Source organism: Bos indicus, chromosome 21 (genome assembly GCF_029378745.1).
Source record: "Bos indicus isolate NIAB-ARS_2022 breed Sahiwal x Tharparkar chromosome 21, NIAB-ARS_B.indTharparkar_mat_pri_1.0, whole genome shotgun sequence".
Lineage (NCBI taxonomy): Eukaryota > Metazoa > Chordata > Mammalia > Artiodactyla > Bovidae > Bos > Bos indicus.
In genome coordinates, this window is record NC_091780.1 from 66008493 (window position 1) to 66019129 (window position 10637).

Genomic DNA, 10637 nt, shown 5'->3' on the forward strand with positions numbered 1-10637 from the left:
GGGCCAGAGGCAGTGTTGGTGGGAGCTCGGAGAGTGCAGCTGTGGGTGTCAGGGTCAGGCACACGCACAGCACCTCACTGAGCTCCTTCCAAAGCAACGTCTTCCAAGGGGAGCCCCTGTGCCGGGGGTTGGGGGTGGGCGCCCGGAGTCACCCTCTCTGGGTTCTGGGGCTGGAGAGTTGGCCCCACAGGGTTTCGTCTCTGTTAACTCTGGTCAGGGTCCGCTCCACCTGCAGACTGCCCAAGGGTGGGATGGCTGGGGGAAAGAAGCATTCTCAGATATCCATGGATGCTCGTGGGCAGCCCCCGGGGCACTGTGCCCAAGCGTGGGCACCTCTCTGCAGGATAAGATTCCACCTGGGTCTCTCGCTTACCTTCCAGGGATGCATTGGGAGGGTTGGCCTTAGACTTGGGAGGGTTCCTGCTGAGGGTGATGTCTGCAGCATTCAAGCTGCCCCGGAGTGGGGAGGGTCGTCTGGAAGCTCAGCCACCTTGAAGCATCCGACTTAGTCCACGCGTCCGAGCCTCTCCATGGTACGCGGGGAGAGGTTACCCGAGCAACTTTGCATCTGGACGACGAATGTTGCTCGGTGAACCCCTTTTCGGTATCAAAATCCATCAGAGAGGCCATCTGGGAGGCACCTCGGGGAAGAACGTCAGTACCGGCAACCACTCTGGGGTACAGGACGGATGGTCGACCAGTTGGAAAGTAATTGTTTCTAATGTACTTCACCTGGTCCACTAGCTGTCCGTACCCACTGCAGCCTGCAGGGCCCACAGGCCGGGGCAAGTCACTGGCTCCTCAGCTCAGCATCTCTCCTGGTACCTGAAGGGAGATCGACCGTGTTATATTCGCTTTATTGACTTCGAATAATACATGGTTGATCTTTTCTCAGTATCAAATCTCACCTTGGAGGAACGCTTGTTGACGAAGCCCATGTTGGGGTGAGAATGGGGTGGGGGCTTCCCATGTCAGTGCCTGGGCGGGGTGCCCAGATGGAGGCCACGTTCTTGAGGGGAGGGGGGCAGTGCCTGGCTGTGTCCTTTCCCTGCCTCCTCTCACCTGTGGCATCTGATCCACCCTCAGGACGGCTCCTGGGAGGCCAGCATCCTTGGTGCACACCTGCAGTCTGTGGAGTAGGCGCCACTTTGGGTACTTGAGGAGAGGTTGTCTGTGATGAGTTCGCTTTATTAATGACGAATATAACACAGATGGCCTGTTTTCAGTACCACCCACCCCTCGTGCGCAGGGCCAGGCCTGAAGCCCGCCCCATCCAGGGTATGTGAATGCATGGGCTCCGTATTCATCCTGCAAGAGTTTCCTGGAGGGCAGGCTGACTTTGGGAGGAGGCGGGGCTTGCCCGGGGAGGCTGATAATGAAGCATTTGCTTGGTGTGTGATGAACGGCTCGGATTCAGTCTCTTGTCCACGCCCAATGCCACTGAATCACAGGGGGGTCCCTGCAGGGCCCCCCCCCGCAACTGGCCCGCACCCGTCACTCTGCAAGGCCTCCCGCCTGGGGCGGACCCTGTGTATGGCCTGCGCCTGAGCATGTGTCCCGGCCGCTTCCCCTCGTATCCCAAAGCCCTGAGACGCAGAGGGACGACCCCCTTGGAGGAGAGCCCCAGGGCCGGCCTGTCTGCCTGCCATGCGTGCTGCTCCACTTGATGCTTGAGGAGAGGTTGCCCGTGGCCCGTTCGCATTCTTCATGACGCACAATACACGGTCGGCCTCTCTTCGGTATCAAATCCCGCCTTGCATGCCTCCCGCACGCTCACCAGTGTCTGGTGTCCTCGAGGCCCAAGCACGTGCTGACTCATCTGTGGGCGGGGCCTTGGGTAAGGTTGTTGGGGGCGCTGGGGCGGGGTTGTAGGCGGGATTTCGAGGTCAGGGCGGGGTTGTGGGCGGGGCTGTGAAGTCGGGGCGGGGAAGTCTGGGGAAGCAGCCTCTGCAGTCAACCCTGTTCAGTGGTACCTGAAATAGGTTGCCTGTGAGGTGTTCACTTTTCTAAGCGATGAATATTATACAGTCAACCTCTTTCCGATATCGAATCCTACCTTGGACACCTCCGGTGCTGATTCCGAAGTCTCCATACAGGTTGACCTGGGGACTTGATGTAGGACAAGCCACCGGCTTGTTCATTTTCCAGCTGCATCCATTCTGGAGGGTTCCTGAGAGCAGCGCGGAGCGGACCCCCCGCCCAGCTTCCGCGGTCCCTGACTGCCGCACTGCCAGGGTGCTGGGCTGGGTTTACCTGCTGATTCTTCCTTCAAGTTGGCACCACCACCCCCACCCCACCCTGCCCAGACCCCGCAAGGCAGGATCACCCAGGGCGTGGGAAGGGTCCAGGGCCCCTGGAAAGGGGAGCACCTCCAAAGGATAACCTCGGGCTGTTTGGTATTTGTTATTTGCCTCCTGAGCTACCGGAAGCCCCTTCTGACATGGGCATCATTCCCACCCCCATGAAGCAACATCCTTAACCTCTGACATTTCCTCTCTGGGCATGCTTTCCCCCCCATTGGTTCCTCTTCTGGCCCATGGCACAGAGGGGTTGCCCCAGCTCCAGGAAGAGCAGCAATGACCACGCCAATGGAGCGTCAGGACTCTAAGTTCTACAGACACTCCTCCTTCTCATGAGGTCCTCATGCTCCCTCTCCAGGCCCCCAGGCACAACCCTGTCAGAGGGACCACCCTTTCTGGCCTGGACCACTACACAGACCCCCCTACATGGGTCTCCTTCCAGGCTCCCTTCTCCTCCTTTTGCCAGGGAGAACCTTCCAGAGTGCAGTCTGGCTCTCTCTGTCCTGCCCAGAGCCCCTCTTTGGCCACCCCCTGCCCTCATGCTGGGCTCCAAAACAGTAACTAGTGTCTCAGAGCCCCCAGACTGGCCCACCTCCCCTGCCTGCCACACTTTATGGTTTATCCCCCTTTTAGGTCCATCCATCTTTCTGATCGAGTTGAGTCCTAAGCATGCTCTTCATGCTCCTTTTTGGGGACCCTCAGCAGAGTCTCTTGCTTCCCCGTTCCCCCACCAATTGTTGCCCCCTTTCTAGAGCAGGGGTTTGGGATTCCAGAGGTGATGAAATGTCTCTTGTTGGCAAAGCTGTCTCTGACCACCCAGTCTGGCCCCTACCTCTTCCTAGCCACCTCTTTCATCATCCTGTTAACACTGTCTTCCTAGCTTATCTGAAATTACATGAAACTAAACTAAATGGATGTTAATATTTTCTTTCTCTCTCCCCCTTAGATTGTAAAATTTCTCAGGGCAGTTTTTTTTTTTTCTGTCATGTTCCCTGCTGTGCCCCCAGTCCTAGGATCCAGGCCAGGACCAGAGTAGAGAAAAGGTGAGTGAGTGTTGATTGACTAACCAACTCCCTGAGGGCTGGGACCTTATCAAGTGAATCTCTAGGAAAGTGCCAAGGCACTCAAAAGATGTGGTGATAAGCATATGAATATAGTAATCGGTTTTTAGAATTTCTTCACATTTGTTAAAAGCTGTTTGATTTTCCATGTTTTTCTGCCCCTTGCAGGATGTCATTTGAGAGTCAGGGGTTTGCTGTTGGGTCTGGGCCCTTCTTTCCACTTTCTAGTGCCCCCAGGGCCCCAAAAGGAGTGATAAGCCCCAGTACAACCCCACACACCCCAATTGAGCCCCCTCCCCACTTTCTAGCCAACTCTCCAGCACCCAGAGCCAGGTGTTATGGGAACTACATCTGCAACAGGCTGGAGTGTAGTGTTGGGGCTAATATTTTATGCATGGAACTGAGAGAATGGGGACATTTGGAGATGAAAATTGTTGTTAACGCATCCACACATCTTTGGAATACATTAAATGTATGTAGGTGGATGGGAGGCAACATTAGCCTTTATTTAATAGGTCCAATGTAACCATCTCCACACCGCAACACAGCAGTAATGAGCACAGCCGCCTGAGCCCCCTCACCGCCCAGGCCGCCGCGCAGAGAAGCGTTGGGTACATTGCCACCACTCGCGAATTATGCATGAGACAAAGTGTCAGCCCAGGGTACCAGGCACTGGGCAGCGTGCGGCGTCCCACGTCACTCTAGACCCGAAGACGGGTGACCCTGCGCTGCTCGGTGCAGAATTTCATTAAAAGCCAAATTACTGGTTTATCTATTGTTTGAGGAGACGAGAAAATAAACAAAGGGCCTGTTTTCATCTGACAAACCGAATGAAAATGTCCGCACAGAGGCCAGCAGGAAAGGCACAGTGGGCCTCGGAGCCAGAGCGTCAGTGCCTTGGGGCCACCGCCCAGGCACTGTGTCAGTGAACCAGCTGTGGGTCCAGACTCAGGGCCGCTCACTGCTTTCTGGTGCCTGTGTGGGCAAGGGCCCCCGCGGCCGCAAATGCTCTTTGCGCGATGACGTAGGCTCACTTTCCCCAACATTCAGCTGGCCATGCTTTTCACGGTTGTCCCTGCACCCACGTGGTAACTGCATTTAGTGCCGTTCCTCTCGGAATGGGGTGTTTGCAGTTGGGTGTAGTCCCTACCGCCTCTGGCCCAGAGGGTGGGCCACTCGCCCCTTGGGGAGACCAGGGCACGGTGGGGATCTGAATACCCAGGGCCCATGTGGAGCAGCTTCGAGCGCATTTGATGGCTCTGTTTGCCCCTAGGTGAGTACAGATCTAGTCAGAATGAGCACTCAGACCAGCCGTGGGGCTCTGCCGGGCGGGCTCGGCTCCCCCGTCTGTGCTCTCCCCAACCCTCACTTGCACCCCGAGTCACCAGGGTCAGCGCCTGGTGCAGCCCTGGGGACCCACAGAGGTCTCAGTCCTCATGGGCCTTTGAGGATGCAAAGCCCCGTAGCCCCAAGTCCCAGGGCTGAGTGGGACCCCTGAGTTTATTCCCCTTCTCTTCTGTCCCTCCACTCACATCCTCATACAGATAAGAAAACTGAGGTCCAAGGGGACAAAGTGCTTTGTCGTGGCTATTTTTCCCGAGGGTGGTCTCAGACTATGGAATCAAGACCCATCTCTGGCAAATAAGCTGTTTCCTTCTTATTGACAGGGGGATGACAGGGGGTGACCCAGCACCCCAAGGCTATGAGAGGGAATCCCAGGTGGGACTCAGTACCTTGGTTCTCAAGGGGTTGTGTGTGGGGGTGTGTGACGTTGCTGCCTTGCCACAGAGCTTCTAGAAGCCAGGGCCCTCACTCTGCAGTGTCAGCTCAGCTCATAGTCAGTGGTCAGTGAATAGCTGGACTGAAGCTGGCCTCAGACAACAGTGCAAAGTAGGTAGTCAACCAGGGAGTGTGTTGAATCAGGTCTTTATTACCAGGAGGAAGCACACAGGAGGTGCGGGGAGGACGTTTGTGGAATGGATAAATAAAAGCGTGCTCTTTGAGGGAATAAAGAAGCAGAGAAACTGAAAAGAATCTAGGGAAGATGGACATAAATCTCCACCGAGTGCCACCAAGGCTCTGTAGTCGAGGCCTCTGAAAAGACGCTGCAGAGGCTGAGGGGCCATTTGTCACAGTAGGGACAGGCTCAAGGGCCAAGAAGCAAGGGTGTGATGGAACCTCGTTCATCATTTTCACATTATCCTGGCGGCAATGGAGAGGAGCCCACGAGTGCACAGCCAAGCTGCCCCCCACCTGACAGAATGAGTGCCAGGCTGGGGTGGGGAAGGACCCTGAGGAAGTGCAGGCTGGGCTGGGGGAGTAGGCAGGCATCTCAGTGCCCACCTCATGCCCTTAGTGCTGCAGTATTGTTTTCATTTAGCCCAGTATGAGTCCCCTGGGCCCTGTTCCAATGCCACTTCCTACAGGAAGCCCTCCCAGATCCGCCAAGCCTGATCCATAGAAAATGTCAATCTGCAGTCAGATATCAGTCTTCTGAGTCTTTGATCAGCAGGTATCTCCTTGCAAAGCCTGCAAGCTCCATGGGAGCAGGGGCTGTGTCTGGTGTGGTCCCAGTGGGGCCCCTGTGCCTGGTTGGGAACTCAGCCCTGGGGGAGGCACCATATCATGCTCTTGGCCATGTCTGCCCTTTGCAGGCACTCTGGACCTGGCACCCGGCAGGTGCCTGGTGTGTAGACATCCCACGGGCCGAACCTTGGGTAGACCCCAAGCAAGAGCCAAGGGCGGAGCCAGAGCTGGCCACAAGGAGAACTTCTGCCTAGAGAAGTCTGACTGTGAGCTGAGGAGCCTGACCTGACCCTGGAGGCATTCTTTGGGTCTGGTAAGTGCCCATCAGAAGCACCAGTGGACTTCCATTGGGGCCTGGAACAGAGGTGGGGTCTGCCCAGGACACACAGGGTTCAGGGAGCCCACACTGTTAGGAGGGTCAGGACCACCTTACCCAGAGTAGCTCCTCTGGGCTTCAAACAGTGTTTGTTGAGTGACTGAATGGAATGGAGCCTCCTAAGTCCTCCCCGGAACACCCTGCCCTGGTTCACGCAGCCTTGCTCCAAGGAGAGGCCAACCCTGCGCCCTCTGGCTGTGGAAAAGGGAGGGAAGCCCCCCAGGGCAGGGCTGCAGTCAGCGTGTGGGGCCCTGATCAGGCTGAGCGCTGACTTGGGTGCCCCAAGCCCCCAGCCCGGGGTCCCGGGTCTCCCCGGGGCAGGACGCTACCGAGAAGGTGCAGCAGAGTCCAGGGTGTAGGAAAAGCGGCCAGGAGACTGCTTTCCACCATCTGCGATATCTTCGTTTTCTCTAACACTCAAAAATAGTAGATGTTTCTGTTATGCTCTCTCGTTGGCAGGGGAGCGGCAGGGCCTGCCAAGGCCTGGGGGAGCCCGCCAGCCTGCGGAGTTTTACTGTACAAACAGTTGGGGAGGGGGTGTCTCTGCTAACTTGAAATCCCCCATCAGTAAACATGCCAATTTAAAGTGTAATTAACTCAGGCCGGAAAACATTCAGCTTTGGACTGCCTTTCACAGTTGACGTTGTTTTTCTTTTATTTATTTATCTCTTTACGGGTGTGGTGGTGTCTGTGGCAGGTTTCAGCCAGGAAAAATCGAAGAAGGGCTTGAGTGGGGAGGGGGCCTGGTTGGGAGAAGAAGCGATGGAAAGAAGGAAGGGGAGGCTGATCTGACACCCCCAGGGCCCTTGGGCCCGGTGTCTCCCTCTGCTTTCTGCCCAGGGCGGTGGGTGCCCAGGAAGGGAAACAGAGTCGGGAGTGGGGCAGGGGGCAGATCCCTGTACCAGCTGGGCCCAGTGATCTGGGAGTCCTGGGCCCTGTCCGGGACCCCGGGACGACACTGGGCTGGTGGTGGGGGTGCTGGGTCCCACCTGCTTTCTCTGACTCCATCTTGGAGTCTCAGCCCTTTCCTCTGCCTCTTGCTTCACAGGGCTGCGCCATGGTCCCCGCTGATGAACCAGGCGGAGGGCACCCATGCCCCAGCAGATCGATGCACAGCAACCTGCCTGCCACACCCAGGAAGCTGGGGGAGGCCCCTGCACCCCCCACCCCACCACCATTTGAAGGACCCAGACTGATATCCAGGGGGCCAGTCCTGCTGCAGATGGACAGGCCTTCACATGGACCCTGGGGAGGACCCTGTGGACTCAGGGGAGACAAACTCAAGGCCAGTAACCATGCCGTGTCCCACCAGATAGTGGGGCTTCTGGAAGGTGAAAATGCTGGCTAGAAGGATGTAACAATTCCTGCTCTTCCTCTTCAGATACTCTTCAAATACAGACCATTGAAATAATAAATACATGTTATCAAAATCTAAATGCACATGTGTGTGTCTGTATATTCCAAGACAGCATTTGTTAAGTGGAGGGTTTCAAAAGAAAGACCCTCTGCCTCTGGTAGGGCTTTTTCCCTACAGCCATCCCCATCCCCACCCTGAACAGAGCATCTTCCTGCAGTCCACTGCACGCGTGCCAGCTCACGTCCTGACATGAACCAGGCCACAGAAGGACAAGCTGCAGGTCTGAGACAGCGCCCGCGCCCCCACCCCACCGCCTCGCCCAGGCCCCGCTGCCAGCCCCCGCGAGCAGAGAGGCCAGGGCCCAGGGGCACAGCTGGTGCCCACGCCTCGCTCTGCCAGCCTCCGCCTGGTCACGACACAGCCGGGCTGACTCAGAAGCAGCCGCGAGCGGGAGCCTCACAAATTACATAATTACCTATGAAACCTGCCACTGCCGGTTCTCAGCCGGGAAGGACACGCTCCGGCCGGCGGGTGACTCATGCTGTTTTCTCCAGAGCCTCTCGCCTGCGCTCTGCCCACCACCTCGGTCTGGGCTGGGGGGACCAGGGAGGCGAGGGGGGCAGCTTGGTTTTTTCCCCAGCTCTGCAGCAAAGGAGAGGCAGGCAGCCACCCTCTTGCCAAGGCTTTGGGTGGAGGGCCCCGTCTCCAGCCCCCCATTCTGTAGCCCCCACCATAGACCTCCAGATGGACAGCCCCTCATCTGACAGAGGCGAAACTGAGGTCCAGAGAGGTTGCTCTGACTAGTGTCAATGACCCCCCCCACCACCACCCACCGCCCAGCTTAGACCTTTGGTCTAAGAGAAGCAGAAGACCTTTGATCTAGAGAAGCAGAAGATTCCCAGGGGAAGGGGCTGGAGGTTTGAGGGTCTACTCCGGCTGTGGTAGACCCTCAAACCTCCAGCCCCTTCCCCTGGGAATCTTCTGCTTCTCTAGAGTCCCTTGATGGGGGCAAACTCTACCTTTGGAAAAATATTTCCACTCTTGAAAGTGACTGTGACTTTGGGAAACAGGTATAAGTTGCCTTCTCAAGGGGAACTGGGTGTATACACCTGGCAAGGGATGCTGTGGTTTAGTCGCTAAAGTCGTGTCCGACTCCTTGGACTGTAGCCTACCAGGTTCCTCTGTCCATGGAATCCTCCAGGCAAGAATACTGGAGTGGGTTGCCACTTCCTTCTCCAGGGGATCTTTCCAGCCCAGGGATCGAATCTGTGTGTCTTGTGCTGGAGGTGATCTCCTGCATTGCAGGTGGTTTCTTTTACCAACTGAGCCACCAGGGACGCCCAGGGGATGCTGTAGGGGTGCTGTTCTTTCAAACGGAAAACCCGGTAGAGTGGGGTCTGGTGGGTGTGGGCCTCAGATGAGGACTTAGGCTCAAATCCAGCCTTTGTCACTTATTGTCACTGAGCCTCAGTTTCCTCATCTGCAAAATGGGCACCCATCCTGCTGATGGGGTGAGAGGGAAACAGGTTTTGAGTATATACTAAGTGCTGACTGGATCAGGTTCTCATTAGAGTGGGGGGCTCCCTCATGCTGAGCCATGACTGGTTAGGGTCCCCAGGGATCCTGAAGTCACAGCAAGCCTGACTCACCCGGACCTGGAGACCACCTGCTCCTGATGGTCCAGGACCCTGTTACTACTGGCCACAGCACCCAGTTCTGGGCACTCCCCATCCGTCCCCCAGCTCCAGAGGTCACCTGCAAACAGAACCATGAGCAACAGGGCCCATTATGTTCAGAAACACATCCAGGTATGCAGCAGCAGGTCACAAGGGTGCTGAGGGTTCCCAGACAGATGTGCTGAGGGACTGGCTTCCTGGGGAAAAGCTTGGGGTGGGTATTCGGCCTCCCAGCCCGCCCTGCCTTCCTCATCATGACTGCCCTGGGGCTGGCCCACCATTCCAAGAGTGACACCGCCACCACCCTTACCTACTGTGCACCAGGCAAGAGCTGGGTGCCACATCCAAACCCATGGAGGAGGTCCGGGCAAACAAACGGCACAAATCTGGATGCAGAGCTTGTCAGGATCCTGGCTCCAAGTTAGCACTGGGAAGTCACTTGCCTGTACTGGGCCTCGGTCTTCTCATCTGTAAAATGGGTATAATTGAATCAGACTGTGACATCAAAGTCCCAAGAGTCCCTTCCTGTGCCATCACCCCACATGACCAGCCCAGCAAGCTCTAGGGTTACCATCCCCTTTGCCACCAAACTACACAGCCATAATTTCTACCCCTCCATCACCCAGGGAAGCCCAGCCTCAGCATTGGCAGGAGGTGGGACAGGGCAGGGCTCACCACCCACCCCTCCCTGGGATGCCTCACCTCCTCCCTGCTTCTGCTCCAGGCTCCCCTGCCTCTGCTCTCTGTCCCTTTGCTCTTTTTTTCCCAATGCACCATCAAGCCAGAACTGCCCATGGAAATTTCTAGAAGTTACCTAGGGGAATTGCAGCTCCCTAGAGGGAACAGCTGGAAGCTGAGCATCACTGCTCATGAAGCTTTGGTCCTGGCAAAGGATGGGGAGAGGGCCTGTGGTCTGGGTCCAGCCCCTGTGGCTTGGGGGCTGGGCCTCTCCTCATCCCTTTCTGCAGCCCTTCATGGGACTCTGGTCCTCTCGGGGATGCTGGGGCCTCAGAGCGGCTCTGCTGGTTCCCTGGCATGCAGAGCACAGCCATTTCCTCAAGGCAGTGTGGCAAGAGCCCTAGGTCCCAGGCTCTGCACCCCAACTGCCTGAGTTCTTATCCCAGTTTAACACCGTGGTGCTACTTCATCTCTGTGGGCCTCAGTCTTCTTATCTGTCAAATGGAGCTGTTGCAAGGATTAGATGAATTAATCCGAGCAAGTGGATGAATATTAGCTGTGAGATGATTCTCTGTGCACTGTTTCTGAGACCCCTTGAGGTACCTAAGGCTCCTCCCTTTACTTTTGTGGGTCAGATGGTGGTGTCCTCCACTATTTATCCCC

The 10637-nt window shown here is 56.6% G+C and overlaps 1 long non-coding RNA gene across 1 annotated transcript; it reads left to right on the forward strand.

Moving 5' to 3' along the window:
- The first annotated feature begins 1930 nt into the window (after positions 1-1930).
- LOC109575730 (uncharacterized) lies at positions 1931-7699 on the forward strand. The gene is made up of 3 exons (XR_011562724.1): positions 1931-3343; positions 6016-6200; positions 7312-7699. It is a non-coding gene; the product is annotated as an uncharacterized lncRNA (long non-coding RNA).
- The last annotated feature ends 2938 nt before the right edge of the window (positions 7700-10637 follow it).